Source organism: Zootoca vivipara, chromosome 11, assembly GCF_963506605.1.
Source record: "Zootoca vivipara chromosome 11, rZooViv1.1, whole genome shotgun sequence".
In the NCBI taxonomy this organism is placed as follows: Eukaryota; Metazoa; Chordata; class Lepidosauria; order Squamata; family Lacertidae; genus Zootoca; species Zootoca vivipara.
In genome coordinates, this window is record NC_083286.1 from 61,040,069 (window position 1) to 61,059,270 (window position 19,202).

At 47.5% G+C, this 19,202-nt stretch overlaps 1 protein-coding gene across 5 annotated transcripts in view; it reads right to left on the reverse strand.

The window, feature by feature from the left end:
* Window positions 1-19,202, reverse strand: part of LOC118077161 (myogenesis-regulating glycosidase) — a 35,481-nt gene that overhangs the window by 16,162 nt on the left and 117 nt on the right. Inside the window, exons 1-2 of one of the 5 annotated variants that reach the window (XM_060280399.1) lie at window positions 12,249-19,186; window positions 6,765-6,886 (exon numbers count right to left, since the gene is read on the reverse strand). The exons of 1 other annotated variant lie outside the window; for it this stretch is intronic. The gene's annotated coding sequence lies outside the window, so the exon portion shown is untranslated. Of the gene's footprint in view, window positions 1-4,985; window positions 6,016-6,764; window positions 10,023-12,248; window positions 19,187-19,202 lie in introns of those variants that run through there. 3 more of the 5 variants (XM_060280400.1, XM_060280398.1, XM_060280397.1) reach the window with 3 other exon arrangements.

A 19,202-nucleotide genomic window follows, 5' to 3' on the forward strand; every position in this document is an offset into this window, starting at 1 on the left:
AAGCTTCGGTAGCTGAACCATTACATAAACTTTTGCAGAAAAAGACTGTGTGGCGATGGGGGCGGGAGCAGCAGAAGGCTTTTGACTCCTTGCGAGAAATGCTGAGTAGCAGGAGCGTCCTTGCTCATTATGATGAGTCGAAGCCGCTGGTCCTGGCATGTGATGCCTCTCAATACGGCCTGGGGGCTGTGCTGAGTCATAGGGAACCGGATGGGTCGGAAAAGCCCATCTCTTTCTATTCCCGTACGTTGTCACCCACGAAGCGCAACTATGCTCAAATTGATAAAGAGGCACTAGCAATTGTGTCAGGAATCAAAAGGTTCTATGATTATTTGTACGGTCGCCATTTCTCCATTGAAACGGACCACAAACCACTGTTAGGGTTGTTCAACCCAAACAAACAAACGCCACAAATTCTCTCCCCCAGAATGTTGCGTTGGTCAATATTCCTGAATGGGTTCCAGTACACCTTGACCCATGTGCCGGGGAAACAGTTGTGCCACGCTGATGCGCTGAGTCGATTGCCCCTTCCTGGCGGGAGCAATGAGGATCCTGCTCCAGCGGAGCACATTATGATGCTAGAAACACTTCCGGGGGCTCCTGTAACAGCTACTGATATAGCTGAGAAAACGAGGAAAGATGCTGTTCTCTCCCGTGTGCTCACTTGGGTGGGGAGGGGGTGGCCTGGTGGTCCGCATGAAGAAAAATTCAGGCCTTATGCGACAAGGCAGCACGAATTGTCCATGCATAAGGGTTGTCTCCTATGGGGAGATAGGGTGATCATCCCAGCATCATTGAGAAACAGGGTTCTTGAGACACTTCACATGGGACACCCGGGAATGGTCAGGATGAAGTCGCTAGCCCGATGTTATGTGTGGTGGCCTGGAATGGACCAGAACATAGAACAATGGGTACGAACATGCAAGGCATGCCAAGAGGTGCGGCCAGAAGTGGCCAGAGCACCAGTCCACTGGTGGGAGCAGTCCAGGACTCCCTGGAGCCGGCTGCACATAGATTTTGCTGGGCCATTCCAAGGGAAGGTCTTTTTGGTTATCGTTGATGCATATTCCAAATGGTTAGAAGTGGCGATGGTCCCTAGCATGGCATCAGCTGCCGTAATCAAGGTGTTGAGGCAGCTGTTTGCAACCCACGGGTTACCTGAGACCATTGTGTCAGATAATGGGGCAGCTTTTGTATCCCAAGAATTCAGGGCATTCTTGGCTGATAACTTCATAAGAGGGGTCACATCTGCGCCCTTTCACCCATCCTCCAATGGGCAGGCTGAGCGCATGGTACGAACAGCCAAAGAATCCATTGCGCGCTTAATGGAGGGTAACTGGTCGGCTCGCATTGCGCGAATGTTATTTTTGCAGCATGCGACGCCGTGTACTGCGACGGGCAAGTCGCCAGCCGAGCTGCTCTTAGGTAGAAGACTGGTAACGGTGCTGGATTATGTCCACCCAGATAAAATGCCAAACCGTAATTCAAGAGCAACCCCCCAGGCTGAGACTGACACAACAAGGTATCTCGCCCCTGAAGATCTGGTCTGGGTGAGGAACTATTCACGAGGTCCGCGGTGGGTGGCCGGTGTGATCACCCGGGCTAGTGGACCTGTGTCCTATTATGTGACCTTGGAAAATGGGCAAGTTTGGAAGAGACATATAGATCAGCTGAGGCGCCGGGCGCTCAGCAGGGAGGAGTCAGATAATTCATCCCTGGCTAATGACGCACAGCTGCGAGACCAGAGTGAAGATGGCCCAGAGGTGCAGTCACCAGGGGCTTCAGCAAATGAACCAGGGTCTGCTAGTCCTCAGGATGACGAGGTACAGGTAGGGGACCCTGAGATGTCTGGGACTCCATCTGTTCCTGATGAAACCCCTATAGCAGCCCCTCCACCACAGGTAACACCCAATCCAGAACCTGCAACACCTGTTGTCAGGAGATCAGGTAGAAGTTGTAGGACCCCACAGTACCTGAGGGATTACGTCTGCTGTGCTCACTAGGGGGGGGAGGGGTGTTGTGTATTGAGTCAAAGGATTTTATCTCTGTATTATTATTGTCTGTATTTGCATTAGGATAAAGTAACTGCCTTTTGGTTCCAGAGGGTACAGCTACTATTGGTTCATTTAAGCTGCTGTATTTGGATCCTCTGTCTTATTGGTTCCCTCCAAAAGGCAGCACTGTGATTGCCTGATATTGTTCCCTCCAAAATGTATCCCCTTCTAGCTAGTTCCCTGTCCCTATAAATGTAGCCTTCCTGCCCTCACAGTCAGTCTTGTTCACTTTAATAAAGAGCTGTTACTAGAGAACTGTCTCCAGCATGTTTTGTCAAGAGAGCTGAAATCACAAACCCCACGTCACAACAATGATGTCAAACAGACAAGCCCCTGTTCGTTTCTACATCTATCAAACATATGTATTCTTAGGTAAAGGTAAAGGGACCCCTGACCATTAGGTCCAGTCGTGACCAACTCCGGGGTTGTGGCGCTCATCTCGCATTATTGGCCGAGGGAGCCGGCGTATAGCTTCCAGGTCATGTGGCCAGCATGACTAAGCCGCTTCTGGCAAACCAGAGCAGCACATGGAAACGCCGTTTACCTTCCCGCTGTAGCGGTTCCTATTTATCTACTTGCATTTTGACGTAATTTCGAACTGCTAGGTTGGCAGGAGCTGGGACCAAGCAACGGGAGCTCACCCTGTCACAGGGATTTGAACCACCCACCTTCTGATCAGCAAGCCCTAGGCTCAGTGGCTTAACCCACAGCACCACCTGGGTCCCATATATATATATATATATATATAAAACACATAAGGATGTAATCAGAGTCCTGCTGGACCAGGACAAAGGTGGCCCATCTAGTCCTGCATCCTGTTCTCACAGTGGCCAACCAGATGTGTCTTGGGAGCTCAACAGCATCACCCCCACCTGTGGTTCTTAGCAACTGGTATTCAGAGGCACACTGCCTTCAACAGGGGAGGGAGAGCATAGCCATCATGGCTGGTAGTCACTGATAGCCCTATCTTCCACAAAATGTTCAGTCCCTGGCATCTCCAGGTAAGGGCTCGGAAACGCTCCTTGCCTGAAATCCCAGAGAGAAGATGCCAGCCAGTGCAGCCAATAAGGAGCTAGATAGATCCATGGCCTGACTCTGTATAAGGCAGACCTCCTGTGCCCCTATGCCAGGCATCCCCAAACTGTGTCCCTCCAGATGTTTTGGCCTACAACTCCCATGATCCCTAGCTAACAGGACCAATGATTGGGGAAGATGGGAATTGTAGTCCAAAACATCTGGAGGGCCGAAGTTTGGGGATGCCTGCTCTATGCTGACGGTTGTGAAAATATAGGAGCACTCTGCACAGCAGATATGATGGAGAAAGTAATTCCCCCTGGAAGAATTCAAGAAAGCAGATCTTGGGGGGGGGGGGGCTTAGATATTAATTAATTGAAGCAACTGCCGACTTTGAGATGCCTCTTTAAGGAGCAAAAATGGATATTGCAGTTTTAATAACACAACATTTATTTTCTATTGCATGGCAATTGTTACCTGCTCAAATCTGGTTATCCGGGAGGAGCCTTTGATTGGCTCTCCTTCTTGGTAGCTAATTATGTACTGTTTGGGGGAAGCCAAGGCCTCACCCTGACCCCATTTGCACATGGAGAGGGAGAGGGAGAGAGGGAGAGAGAGAGAGAGAGAGAGAGATCATTGCTCCTGCCTCCCAGCAGTTGATTTCAGTTAAAACAGCTGCAGGCAAATTTCTGCACCACGCTTGCCAGTTGGGTGATGTTTTCTTTGTGAGTGTGAAAGACCCAGAGCTCTGAAGGGAAGGCAACGGACAAGACAGGCTTTGCAAGCAAATGCAGCCTAAGATGGAGAATGAGGCCCCAATGGAGTCTGGCATCGGCTGGCTTTGAAGTTGCCAAGGATTCTGCTGTACAGAAGCCATTTCAGACTCCAGCAATGGGGAACATGTAGGGTGCCTGAGAAGGGGCTGGCTATTAAAACAAAGCCTTTGTGATTGGCTGCAACCACAGATCAAACACTTGTCAATATTATGCATGGTGGCCAATCTATACAAAAATTTAAAACACCTTTTTTGCCCCTCTATGGAAACCCTGGCTCCAACTTTTGCAAACCTAGAAAAGGAAGATGCCTTATATCACATCCGACTGTTTGTCCATCTGCCCCAGGTATTTTATCCTTTGACCGAGAGTGACTTTCCAGGGTTTTTCTCATTAGCAAATAGTGACAATCGCAGGCATCCCCAAACTTCAGCCCTCCATGTTTTTTTTACTACAATTCCCATCTTCCCCGACCACTGGTCCTGTTAGCTAGGGATCATGGGAGTTGTAGGCCAAATCATCTGGAGGGTCGCAGTTTGGGGATGCATGATCTAGAGTAATCTGTCTGTCTGTCTGTCTGTTTGTCTCTAGATTCAGGTAGGTAGCCGTGTTGGTCTGACGCAGTCAAAATAAAAATAAATTGTCCAATAGCACCTTATAGACCAACTAAGTCTGTCTGTCTGTCTGTCTGTCTGTCTGTCTGTCTGTCTGTCTGTCTGTCATCTCTGTCCTTTGGCAGAGGGTAATGGCCAGGGCTGGGTGATATCTGGTTTTCAACACTGTGATATATCACCTGCTAAACATCACAATATACTGATAAATCACAATGTCTGAAATAAGGGTAGAGATATGCAGAGGCACTGGCTGGCTTCACAGTTTCCCCCACACTGTGATTTTTGCATAGCACACGTACATGATTTGTGATATATTTCCAGGTCAAAAGCTACGAAACGGATATCACGATATGGACTTAAAACCAGTTTTGGACGATATATCACTATATCACCCAGCCTTAGTAATGGCCTGCTGGCTGCCTCGGATGCCTTCCCATATCTGCCTCACTTTGCCTAACAGGATAGCTGGCCCTGCAGAAGAGCTTGAAACTGGTGCACGGATCATGAAACTGGATCGTGAAAATCTGTACCTGCATGAGTCAAGTTAATCTCCCTGCAGAGGCCCAACACCCCCCAGCAAAGCTCTACAGGAGAGGAGGGGAAATGTGCAGAGGAGACTCATGTCTGTGTTATCTCCAAAGACTGCCAATGCGTTTGCTGTGCCACAGACCAAATTAGTCTCCGCCAGTGCCCTTCCTTGCCCCTCTCGCTGCTGCCTTTGTCCAACATGTCCTGCAAAAAATAAATGTTATCAGAGCCTCGACGGGCTATTTTTCACCTGACTCGCTGCTTCTTTTCTGCTTTCTTTGGAGCATTTGCTGGGTGTTCCGGCAGGTGTGGAAGAGACAGACAGATAGACAAAGAGCCTGGAAATGAATTCATTGCGGTTTGACTTTTCCTAGGCGAGAAGAGGCTCCTTCATCAGATTGCAAAGAGAGTCACCGGGAGCCACGTCAGATTTAACACTGATTACCCCACGCCAGGGACAGGCATTTAGAGCAACAGATCCATCAGCAAGGTCAGGCATGACAACGCAAACAATTTGGGCTATTATTTCCCCCTCAGATCTCTTGCCAGTTCCAGCTACGCCTCCAGCTGCAGCCCCCCAGACGTTGTGTAAAATAGCAAGACGGTACAGAACACAAAATACCACAGAACAATAATAAAAATGATGGTTTGTCAAAAATTAAAAAAACCTACAACTGAATAAGCCTGTTGACACTAAAAAGAAAAGAAGGATCCTTCAGGGGACAACTGAGTGAGGGTGCCAGCCTCCTCTGGGGGAGAGATGTGGGAGAAAGCGGTCTGGCATCCTCGGAGTGCAGCAAGATGAGGAGCAGAAATAATATTGGCCAACATTTGTTTCGCTCTGTAGCTATGTACTTAAGCACAGATTTTTTGGGGGGTGGTGGTGGTAATAATTTTACTTTATTGGGCTCCTTGATCACTGCAGATGGTGACAGTAGTCACGAAATTAAAAGACGCCTGCTTCTTGGGAGAAAAGCAATGACAAACCTAGACAGCATCTTAAAAAGCAGAGACATCACCTTGCCGACAAAGGTCCGTATAGTTAAAGCTATGGTTTTCCCAGTAGTGATGTATGGAAGTGAGAGCTGGACCATAAAGAAGGCTGATCGCCGAAGAATTGATGCTTTTGAATTATGGTGCTGGAGGAGACTCTTGAGAGTCCCATGGACTGCAAGAAGATCAAACCTATCCATTCTTAAGGAAATCAGCCCTGAGCGCTCCCTGGAAGGACAGATTGTGAAGCTGAGGCTCCAATACTTTGGCCACCTCATGAGAAGAGAAGACTCCCTGGAAAAGACCCTGATGTTGGGAAAGATGGAGGGCACTAGGAGAAGGGGACGACAGAGGACGAGATGGTTGGACAGTGTTCTCGAAGCTACAAACATGAGTTTGACCAAACTGTGGGAGGCAGTGCAAGACAGGAGTGCCTGGCGTGCTATGGTCCATGGGGTCACGAAGAGTCGGACACGACTAAACAACAACAACAACAATACTGAATTTATTTTGTGTTTGATGAATTGCTTGCCATTTTCAAAAATTTACTGACATGTTCTGTATTTTGCATACAGGATTTGCATTTCCAATGCTCTGTATTTTGATGTTTTGAATGGTTGCTGCAAATTGTGGGAAAGCAGCCTAATAAACAGGCTCAATCCATCCACCTCTGCTGAGAGGGTGTTTCACAGCAAGGGTCCAGAGATGGCCAACTGGCCTATCTGCTCTGTCTCCCTCTCTGCTCCCCCTCTCTTCACCCCACTTTCCTGGAACTCATCCCCACCTACCTTCTGATTAAATCTCAAGTGAGACAGGCAGGGCAGGCAAGGTCTATCCAGGTGGCAACATCTCTACCTTGTTGCTTGATCACCAGGTGTCCTGATCTTGCCGTGACGTTCTGAGCATGACGCTGCAAATGTTCAATGAGAGATGTTTGTAATGGGGCAGGGAGAGTCGGGGTTTTGCACAGAAGTGAGGATTTGTCTCAGCTATCCTGTCCTGATGAGCATCTAGCCACCCTCCTGGGAAAGCTCCAAGCCAGAAGTGGAGAACATTTGGCCTTATAGCTATTGCTGAATTACGACTCCCATCATTAACATCCTGGTTTGGGCTAATGGGATTTGGAGCAGGTTCTGAACCCTGCTCTAAGCCCCAAGATCTGTGGGTCCTTGGCAGAGGGTGGGAAGGAAAATTGCTTTTCTTAGGCTTTATAAGCAACTTACAATTATGAATTATGGTGCTGGAGGAGACTCTTGAGAGTCCCATGGACTGCAAGAAGATCAAACCTATCCATTCTGAAGGAAATCAGCCCTGAGTGCTCACTGGAAGGACAGATCCTGAAGCTGAGGCTCTAATACTTTGGCCACCTCATGAGAAGAGAAGACTCCCTGGAAAAAGACCCTGATGTTGGGAAAGATGGAGGGCACTAGGAGAAGAGGACGACAGAGGACGAGATGGCTGGACAGTGTTCTCGAAGATACGAACATGAGTTTGACCATACTGCCGGAGGCAGTGCAAGACAGGAGTGCATGGCGTGCTATGGTCCATGGGGTCGCGAAGAGTCGGACACGACTAAACGACTAAACAACAACAAAATTAAGTGGCCCCACCACCTGTAATCTGAATTGGTACAGTCCAGGTACAAGTTTGCCATTTCATCTGGTGTTTGTGAGATGTGAACCAGACCAGAGGAGACTCTTGAGAGTCCCATGGACTGCAAGAAGATCAAACCTATCCATTCTTAAGGAAATCAGCCCTGAGCGCTCCCTGGAAGGACAGATTGTGAAGCTGAGGCTCCAATACTTTGGCCACCTCATGAGAAGAGAAGACTCCCTGGAAAAGACCCTGATGTTGGGAAAGATGGAGGGCACAAGGAGACAGAGGGAACGACAGAGGACGAGATGGTTGGACAGTGTTCTCGAAGCTACGAACATAAGTTTGACCAAATTGCGGGAGGCAGTAGAAGACAGGAGTGCCTGGCGTGCTATGGTCCATGGGGTCACGAAGAGTCGGACACGACTAAACGACTAAACAACAACAACAACAGGCTTTATAAAACCCATGCCTAATAGCCAGAGTTTTGGGGAAATTTTCTGTGCCAATAAAAACTAACAGCAGGAGAAGGGGCCTCTGAACACATGCAGAGTGCACCTTTCTTTTTTGTAATGGGCCTTTTTAGAGGTGGTTCCTGGCTTGCAGAATGGTCTCAAGGCTCACTTGGCACCTTCTTGTCTAGTTTTAGGCACCAGGCAAAACCGTTCCCTTTTACCCAGGCTTTTGATCCTTAGTATAAAGCTTATTTGAAAAAGAATTTGTGGCAGGATCTGCTAGGCCTGTCTTTCATTTGTGCATTATGTTTTTTTGTGTTTATTGTAACTGGTTTTTGTATTTCTCTTGTGTTTGTAAGTTGCGTTGAGTCATTTTTATGAGTAAAGTGACAAGCCAGGTTCAGGGTGTTATGATTTGTCTATAACGCCCTTAAGAACTCTGGACCAGTTTACCTGCGAGATCGTCTTACCCAATATGCGCCCACTCATCTATTTCGACCTGCGGAAAGGGCACTGCTACAGGTGACACATTAACCCTTCTGTATTTGTAAGAAATCAATATTTTACTGTAGCAGCACCTACACTGTGGGACTCCCTGCCTCTTGACATTAGCCAGGCATCCTCACTGGACTCTTTTTGGTGCCTGCTAAAAATTCTTTTGTTTAGGCAAACCTATACAGACATGTAGACTGCTGATGTATACTTTAACAAGTTTTTAGTTTATTGCTGATTTTATGTTCTGAATGTTTTAAAGAGTAGCTTTTACTGATCATTTTATTGTTTTATTCTCTCTGCAAACCGCTTTGAGGGTGTGTGTTTTTACAATCAAGTGGTGTATTCATTGACAGAAATAATAAACATTACTAAACAGTTGTTTGTCGCCCAAAATTAATGTTGCTGAATATTTTTGATGGTGCCAATGCACATATGTTGTCGAAAGAATTGATCTTACATATGATAGTGGCAGCTCAAATCGTAACTACAGCTCAGTGGAAAACAGCCCCAAATCTGACACTGGGCACTTCGTACCACTCACTTTGGAATATATAGCAACAATGGAGAAAATTACACATAACTTGAGATTTAGGCTACAACCTTTTTGGCATTATTTTATGGCATATACAGCCAAACCATTTTCAATACAGCCCTTGTCACAAGCCTAGCAAATCTGCAATGATAACCTGAAAATCTGATGAGGCTTGGACATTTTCTTAACACATGTGCAATTGTGCTCATTCTATATGCCTGTTTTATAGTCTTGGTTTTTTCACATACAGTCCATAGCTGCCAAGTTATCCCTTTTTAAAAGAGATTTTCCCTTATGCTGAATAGGCTTCCTCGCGAGAAAAGGGAAAACTTGGCAGCTATGATACAGTTGTACCTTGGTTCTCAAATGGAATCCATTCTGGAAGTCCGTTCGACTTTTGAAAACGTTTGAAAACCAAGGCGTGGCTTCTGATTGGCTGCAGGAGCTTCCTGCACTCAATCGGAAGCCGCGTCCGACATTTGGCTTCCCAAAAAAGTTCGCAAACCAGAACACATACATCTGGGTTTGCAGCATTTGGGAGCCAAAACATTCGAGTGACAAGGCGTTCGAAAACCAAGGTACGACTGTCTTTTAATTTTCGACTGTTGTTATAATTGTTCTCTCTGTTTTATATACATCATAACATGAAATAATAATGCAAAAAGTGCGGTGTATAAATTATACAAAATGAAATTAAAGAAATCATTCACTTGGTTCTGCACAGTGGCGGAGGAACCTTCTCCGGCGCCCGGGGCGGGACGCCGAGGGGCGGGGCAAACTGCCCGGTGGCACATGCGGGGGATCCCATACGGAGTGCGCACATGCGGCGATCGTATGGGCTGCTGTACATGCGCACTCTGTACGGGATGCCATGCGTGCACAATCCGTACGGGCTGCACGCTGTCCATGCGGGTGTCCGTATGGGCTTCCACGCGAGTGGCATCCCGTATGGAGTGCGCATGCACAGACTGGGGGGGGAGGCGGGGGCCATCTTGTCAACCCCCCTGAATGGCACCTGGGGCAGCCCACCCCCTTTGCTCCCCACTTCGTATGCCCCTGCCTCTGCGGCTGCCCCTCTCAGCGCCACCCTGCCTCTCTAAGGCTCCTGGATGTGACTTCACTCGCAACTGCACTCTGTTGGCTCTGCATCTTTCAACCCACGTTTAAAAATATGCCTGGCTAACATTCCACTTGTGGGCTCCAGATCTACAGAGCCTCTCATTTTTCCAGGCAGCTGCCAAGGGCGTGTGTGTGTTGAACTGCCATGAGTTGGCAGGGTCCCAAGCAGGCCTCCAGCAGATAAACTTCGGTAGATCAGGTGTCAGGTGGCTTTAAACAAAGCCCAGCTGGACCTGACTGATGGCAAAGGTGTTTTTCACTCACGGCTCCCCATCCTGGCAGCTCTCAGCACCAAGGAAACCAATGGCTGAGCACCAACATGAACCACACACTCGGGGTCAGGCAGCGATCTGCATCCTGTATCCCACCAGTGGGATTTGCATTCTGCAGCCTTTTAAAATATCTGGGCAAGAATTGTGGCAGACCGTTCCAAGTGTCCCTGTTTTCCAAGGACAGTCCCGGATTTACAGAAGCTGAGCCAGTTTCTGATGTGATCCCGGTATGTCCCGCTTTTCCTTAGGATGTTCCTATTTTCCTTGGAGAAATGATGGAGGGTATGGAGTTACGCGACTCCCGAGCCAAGGAGATAAGTAACTATACAACCTTTAGAATCCATCTGAAGGCAGCCCTGGAGAGGGAAGTTCTTTAATGTTTATGTTTTATATGCTGATGACACAACCTTGATGGCAGAAAGTGAGGAGTAAATAAAGAACCTTTTAATGAGGGTGAAAGAGGAGAGCGCAAAATATGGTCTGAAGCTCAACATCAAAAAAACCAAGATCATGGCCACTGGTCCCATCACCTCCTGGCAAATAGAAGGGGAAGAAATGGAGGCAGTGAGAGATTTTACTTTCTTGGGCTCCTTGATCACTGCAGATGGTGACAGCAGTCACGAAATTAAAAGGCGCCTGGTTCTTGGGAGAAAAGCAATGACAAACCTAGACAGCCTCTTAAAAAGCACGGACATCACCTTGCTGACAAAGGTCCGTATAGTTAAAGCTATGGTTTTCCCTGTAGTGATGTATGGAAGTGAGATCTGGACCATAAAGAAGGCTGATCGCCGAAGAATGGATGCTTTTGAATTATGGTGCTAGAGGAGACTCTTGAGAGTCCCATGGACTGCAAAAAGATCAAACCTCTCCATTCTGAAGGAAATCAGCCCCGAGTGCCCACTGGAAGGACAGATCGTGAAGCTGAGGCTCCAATACTTTGGCCACCTCATGAGAAGAGAAGACTCCCGGAAAAGACCCTGATGTTGGGAAAGATTAAGGGCACAAGGGGAAGGGGACGACAGAGGACGAGATGGTTAGACAGTGTTCTCGAAGCTACGAACATGAGTTGGACCAAACTGCGGGAGGCAGTGCAAGACAGGAGTGTCTGGCGTGCTATGGTCCATGGGGTCACGAAGAGTCGGACACGACTAAACGACTAAACAACAACATGTTTTTATATATGTCGAAAGCTACCCAGAGTGGCTTGGGCAACCTAGTGAGATGGGTGGGGAATAATAATAATAATAGAATAAGACCCCTATTTTCACCAGAGAAATGTTGGAGGGTATGCTGTGGGAGGCAGTGGGGAAGGGAATGAAGGAAGATGCCTTGTACTGAGTCAGACACCTGACCCATCTCGCTCAGGGTCGTCGGCACTGACTGACAGCAGAGCTCCAGGGTTACAAGCAGGAAACTGAGGAGGGCGACCAAGATGATCAAGGGCAGGCATCCCCAAACTGCGGCCCTCAATATGTTTTGGCCTACAACTCCCATGATCCCTAGCTAACAGGACCAGTGGTCAGGGATGATGGGAATTGTAGTCCAAAACATCTGGAGGGCTGAAGTTTGGGGATGCCTGATCAAGGGTCTGGAAACCAGGCCTTATGAGGAGTGGTTGAAGGAATTGGGTATATCAGGCTGGAAAAGGGGAGACTCAAAGGAGATATGAATGCCACCTTCAAATATCTGAAGGGCTGTTCCATGGAAGAGGGAGCAAGCTTGTTTTCTGCTGCTCTGGAGGGCAGGACCCAAACCAATGGATTCAAATATTTGTTTTGACTACGACCGACCAATATGGCTACCTACCTGTAACAAGAAATGAGATTCTGACTAAACACACGGAAAAAACTTTTTGGCGGTAAGAGCTGTTTGACAGTAGAACGGTCTCCCTTGGCAGGTGGTGGACTCTCCTTCCTTGGAGGTTTCTAAGCAGAGGTTGGGTGGCCATCTGTCAGGGAGGCATTGCAAGCAGGGTGGATAAAAATCAATGATTTTTTTAAAAAAATAAAAAAAATCGGATTTTTTTGATTTAAATCGGATTTTTTTGATTTAAATCGATTTTTTTGATTTAAATTGGATTTTTTTTAATAAAATGCTTTTCGAGGAAAACATATTACCATCCAAAGGTTATTCCATCATGAAATAAAGATTAGTTTTTTAATTTTGTAGTATAAGGTTGTATATGTTTAATTTTGGGGGTAAATAAATTCCATTAATCCATTCACAATGTCATGCTCTTCCAGAGGTTTTTGTAAGATTATTGGGCAGTTTCTCTGCCTACAAGATATTATCACAGGTGCTTGGTTTACTTTTGCAGTTCTCAAAACTGAATTTGACTCAACAGAGATCACATGCCTCTTCTTCACAGCAAAAATGTTATAACATGAACAGAGTTGAGAAAAAGACCTTAATCCTATTGTTCTACAAACCTATGAATACAGAAGCAACCCCTTCAGTGCTAAGTTTCAAGAAGTTCAGTGAATAGAATAGAAACAATATTTTTCTGATTGTTTGGAGTGGACAGTATTTAAGTTTTTCATGTGTAGGCTGGGCTGACAGTCTAAGTTTCTTAAAATATATATATATTGTTTTTGTTTAGCCAAATTAGTTAACAAACATGGATGTTTGTTTAAGCAAATAACATTTGCTGAAATGTTATTGTTTCAGTTGAATAAATCTATTTAAATTGTTATTATTAAGGTAATGATTGTTTTTCTCCTTCCTAAGTACAACAGTAAAGTTGTTCAAATATGAATGATTAACCTATTATACTGGGGATAAAAAAACTAATATGAAAAGTTGTTATTCTAAAAATCTTCATCTACTTGCATATTAAAGTTATACCAGCAAGAATTAGTCTTTATGATTTAAATCAACTATGATTTAAATCAAGCCTTACTGACTAGTGATTTAAATCGTGATTTAAATCATGATTTAAATCAGTTTGATTTAAATCAAATCCACCCTGATTGCAAGGGGGTGGACTAGATGAGTCTAAAGGTCTCTTCCAACTATATAAATGGAAAATTATGTGAAGAAGGCAGGCAGGGAGGCACGACAAACTGAGGTTGGTGTAGTGGCCCATTTGCGCTAACATATCATCTTCCGGGTTCGGAACATGTTACACTCAAATATGTGTAACTGAAGGTCAAATTGTTCATTACCTTAAGGATGTGCTTTAAAAATACATGCTTACATTAAAAAAGCCCTCTCTTCCTGCTCCACCCTTCCCCCCAAAGACGTGGCGCTTCTGTAAGGAATAATAAATCGGGCCTGAATTATTATTTAGTCGTGATTCTTGCATTGCAGGGGGTTGGACTGGATGATCATTGGGGTGCCGTCCAGATCTACATTTCTACGATTTATGATTTGTGCAAACAAGACAGCCTGGCGGTGTGTTCACACCACATGAACTCCACAGCAACTGCTGTTATAGGACAAAGCAGATTAGCAGGTCTAATTTGCAAAGAGCGAGAGAAAGAAGTAATCAGGACACCTGCACTGAGAGAGAAGCAACTGCAGCAGCCAATATTCTGCGTTTCTAGCAGCAAGGTGACCCGAATCAAAGATTTGAGGTGACCCTTCCTCCCATCGCCAAAGGCAGAAACTCTTCCCGTTTTCCAAGCTTGTTAACACTTTCTGTGCACATCTTGACAGCGTTGGGAGACCTGGACGACCCGTGACTCATCAAGCTGCTGGAGCAGTGGAGTGGAGTGGTTAGAGCAGGCACAAACAAACTTTGGCGCTCCAGATGTTTTGGACTACAATTCCCATCTTCCCTGACCACTGGTCCTGTTAGCTAGGGATCATGGGAGTTGTAGGCCAAAACATCTGGAGGGCCGCAGTTTGGGGGTGCCTGGGCTAGAGTGTTGGGCTAGGACCCGGGAGTCCAGGGTTCGAATCCTCACTTGGCCCTGAAACTCACTGGGCGACCTTGGGCCAGCCACTGCCTCTCTGCCTACCTGACCTACCTCACAAGCTTGTTGTGGGGATTAAATGAGGAGGGAGAGAGCCAGTTACAACACTTGGACCGCCTTGGAAAGAAAGGTTGGATATAAATGCAATAAATATTTTTTTTAATAACAACAAAACCCAGTCAGTTCCACAGGTGTCCTGGCTAGCCAGGGTTCTCCAGTGTTGCAGCCCAAGGTGGGTAGCAAAAATTAAACAAGAGGAAGCTCTTTGGTGCCATTGGGGGGCTCTCCTACTTCAATGGTGAGGTTGTATTTAATTTACTAGGTCTGAAGACTTGTTCTGGGCGAATAGCTAGCACATAGCTGGCATGTCCAGCCCTGAAGGCTTCAAACACCAGCTGCCCCAAATATGATTCTTTAACTGTCTGAGTCCCGCATTGCAAGGGGGTTGAACTAGATGACCCTTTGGGTCCCTTCCAGCTCTACAATTCTATGATTCTATCAACAATTTGATAGTTTGCATCCTGCATATCTTAAATGAAAAACCCCTGCCTTCAATCACAACTGTTTAGCTTGATGGAAGTGGCAGGGGGAAACAGCCATGCCTCATGGGTCTCCTGCTGAGGAACATTCTTTTCAAACCAAGGTGCTAGTCCTCATGGTTGCTGTCAAATCGCTCGGAAATGCCAGGCTGATACCTAGGACAGCTCAGCAGGTGTCAAATGGTTGGGGAGTCTTAGCAGCCCTGCATAGCTTCATTAACTTCCTGCAACAGCTCCATCTCCATTCACAGTGATGGGCTTTGGACCCACATTTCCCTGATGATGCAAGTCTAATTCCTAACTGACACTGATCTGCCCCTAACCTATTTGGTAGAAGGCACCACTGGAGCCAGAACAGGAGTCGTGAGGCTTCCATTTCTGTTCCAGAAAGAGACAGTCAAGTCTTGCCTATTCATGTTTGGGTCAAATGAGGTAACTGCATTCTGCACATCAGCTTTCCCCAAGATGGTGCCCTCCAGAGGCACAAAATCTCTGGAGGGCACCAGCTTGGGGGAGGCTGATGTACACAAACCTTTGCTCACTTTGTTCCTTGAATTACAGACTTGGGAGGTGGAGGGGAAAGAGAGAATGGCAGATGTGAAAATTAGAGGGCTTCTTCTAAGCAACACAGCCTGCCTCTTAAAAAGCATTACAGTCATTTGACATTCAGGACGCCTTAATTAGAAAGAAACAAGAGTCTGAAGAGAACCGCTTGCTCTAAGATCCTGCAGAAAATGAGTGTGTATTACCACCCTAAAGCATTGCCCCATTCATTTCGGCGAGCCTTGTGGAGCAGATGTTCCCAGCTGATCATACCTGTTTGTGTGTTATCCATTAAAAGCATTTACCCACTTATAGACAGCCTGCAAAATGGGGCTGTCAGCACAACTCTGGACATGTTTACATGGAGGAAAGTCTCGTCGAATTCAAAGGAGCTTACACCTCGGTAACTGTGCACATTCTCAAGGGCTCTCTCATCAGAATCGCAGAACTGGTATGTGCACAGGAGCCTGTGAATGAGGCCACAAACAGCCAGAAGTCTCCGGGTGACTGTAGCAGCCCAGTTGGCCTGACAGCTGTCACAGACACATGCAATAACCCACTCTCCTCCAGCCTTCTTTCAGTGCTGCCACTGCCCCCTTGGCTCAGTCATCCCCCCCATACTGCCTGTGACTGTTTTCTTGGCAAAAACCAAAAGAAGGAATTGCGGTGCCTTTGCCTGCCATTTTCCTCTACCAGAGCATGTGGCTGATGGAAAGACAGCAGAGGGAGAGGGTTGGAAGGGAGCTCTGTGTGGGTGGCTGCTGGAACCACTAGCTGCTACAGTCAAGCAGAGGCTTCTCACTATGCGGAGGCACTTTTGGGAACGAGGGAACAGATTTAGGAAGTCCACTTAGCCCTTGGGAGGCTTAAAATGAGAACCCCTCATTTTTTAATATAGCAGCTGTTTATTTCCAGTCATGGCAACTTTAAAAATAGTAATCCGAGTGTGCGTGTTTGTTTTAAGTGCACTATTAATATGCATTTACACAGTCAGTTTTCTCTTGGTGGTAATTTTTTCCTCTTCTCCAGAAAAGCTGCATCTGAAAGGCAGCAAGGGGTAAAAACCACTCTGAACTGTTTGGAAACGCAGGAACTGATATTAAAAAAATTAAGCTGCCACAGGGACTGCTCAGCTTCCGCCCGGCTTTGCAACCGAAATTATAAACATTCATTTGCTGAGGCAAATCAGAGTCTTCTGTCAGTTTTGCTTCCTCTTTCATGACTCAGGCCAGCTGCCTACCTGCAGTTTTAGTTTTAAACTCTGCAGGAACATTAAGGCATTTGACTGTTTATGTGTATTTTTCAAAAGGAAGCTTTTTCAAATTGCGGAACTGCTCAGGGGAGGGAGAAGTTTCTTGATGATGTTACGGGCACTAACCAGTCAGTGCTATGCATCAAACTTGCACCATCACCACCCCACGGCTGAGCCCTAAAGAGAGAGATGCATTTGAATTGAACACAGTGCTGCTGTTTCCAGGGTGGCTCCACCACACACACAAAAGTTGTTTCTGTGTTCAGACTCTCTCCACAATCCCGCCCCCTACAGATCTAGGGACAGGGGAGAAAATAAGGCAATATGCTTTGTTCGTTGTATTTAAGCAAAAGCAGAGTTTTGCCTTGTGAAGCACCTGACAGATTCCTTCCCTACTTTTAGACTTTACTGCTAAGTTTGACAAGCCAAAACTGGACCAGGACACTTTTCTTTTCCTGCTAGTTAGGGAAGAGGAGAAAATTTGTGTGTGTTGCTTCTGCCTCTGAGATTGATGGGGAGGGTGAGGCTGGTATTTCCCTGTCAAATCACTAGAAAGAAAATCATGATAATATCCATTCACTTTCCTTAAGTAATCCAGAAATGAGACAGGCAGACAGACATCACCTTCTGGGATAGCTCAGTTTGGAGAGCACGAGAATCTTAAACGCAGGGTCGTGGGTTCGAGCCCAACGTTGGGAAAATATTCCTGCACTGCAGGGGGCTGGACTAGATCAGGCTTCCTCAAACTCAGCCCTCCAGATGTTTTGAGACTACAATTCCCATCATCCCTGACCACTGGTCCTGCTAGCTAGGGATCATGGGAGTTGTCGGCCAAAAACATCCGAGTGGCCGAGTTTGAGGAAGCCTGGAGTAGACTACCCTCGCAGTCCCTTCCAACTCTACAATTCTATGATTCTAAAATACAAAGTGCCATTTCTTATTCAAGAGCAAATTTCACTGGCAGAACTGAACCTGCCTCCGGAATGACAATTTTTTTTGAAATGTCACCTCCTCCTGCCCACTTCTACATTCACACAACAGCCTGGATGCTTGGGGTAGGGGAGAGAGAGAGAGACGGCTGCCTCTCCCTTGACCCCCCCCCCCAGAGTGACTGTAGCGCTGTGGCTGCGGGGCATACAGGCAAAGGGGCTTAGCTCAGCGGTAGAGCATCTGCTTTGCCTCTAGAAGGTCTCAGGTTTAATCCCCGGAATCTCCGGGTAGGGCTAGGAGAGGCTCCCTGCCTCACACCCTGGAGAGCTGCTGCCAGTCAGTGCAGACAGCACTGAGGTAGGCAGAGTAGATGAAAAGTCTGACTTGGCATAAGGCCACCCCCTGGCATCATCTCAAGAGGAACAAGCAGGAAGTGGAGACCCAGGAGAGCAGGCTCCCACCAGTCAGAGCACGAGGCAAACTAGGTTAGAATGACACATAATTTGACAGGTTCCCATGGCTCCCCGGCTGCTCTCCATGGACGCAACAGATGCACGCTGCAGTGACAGACAGAGGTGACTTGCTGCACACACAAAAACACACACCAAAACTAACAGGAGAACATATTATGCCGGGATTCATGAATCCACAAGAAAAGCAAGCAAGCAGCATCTAGCCTGCGTCGCTGGAGATTCGCCTTCGGGAACCAGTTTTGGGTTTGCTGGATAATGTGGCAAGGACCCCCCGCCCGTGGCTGCAAGGAAACAAGAGTTTAATGTTCCACGAAGAACTTGGGCGTATTATCTATTAACTAGAGGATCAACAGCTTCTCCCTCGCCTCGACCAAAGTCAACAGCTAAGGAGGCGGGTGGAAGGAGCGAGGGAGAAGCCTCAATAAAGGGGCCGCGCGCTGGGAAACAGCTGATCCGGCACCCTCTGGCTACCTCCCCCCCCTCTTTTCCTTCTCCGGCTCTGGGCAAGAGGGAAGGCACGCTATTTATGAGGGTCACAAAGTGCGCGTTCATCCGGGCAGGGGGTTTGTTGGTTGCAAACATTTCAAAGAAGGAACGGGGGGGGGTTGTGCAACTTTCCAGGCAACCCCCCCCCCGAATTGCAAAGAGGCAGAAAAGACCTCTCGCCCCCCCACTCCCAAATCGGGCTGCCTCCAAACCTCCCCCTGACTCTGCAAGAGCAACACCACCTCCCCAAAACTCTTGAAACAGGCCAGAAGTTTCAACTTCGACCCGCCGCCGCCGAGCGATTTGCAAAGCGACCCTGTCAGGCGGAGCGCTGGAGATCATTCAGCACGCGCGAGGGCAACCGGGAGAGAGGGCAGGACCTAGCCCCGTGTCAGGATGTGGCCAGGGAGAGAGGAGCCCCCGCCTCCCCCTGCACCCCCACCCGGGGGGAAGGCGCTGTCAGCCTTGCCAAGTGGGGGCCGGGGGGGGGAGAGGCTGGGAGGCGCTGCTCCTGCTTGTTTACGCGTCCCCAGCCCTATCGGGCCATGGGAAGGGAGGGCAGCCGAGGTCGGCCCAGCCGCCGCCCCGAGGCGCCTGCAAACCCGGAGCCGGCCACCCGC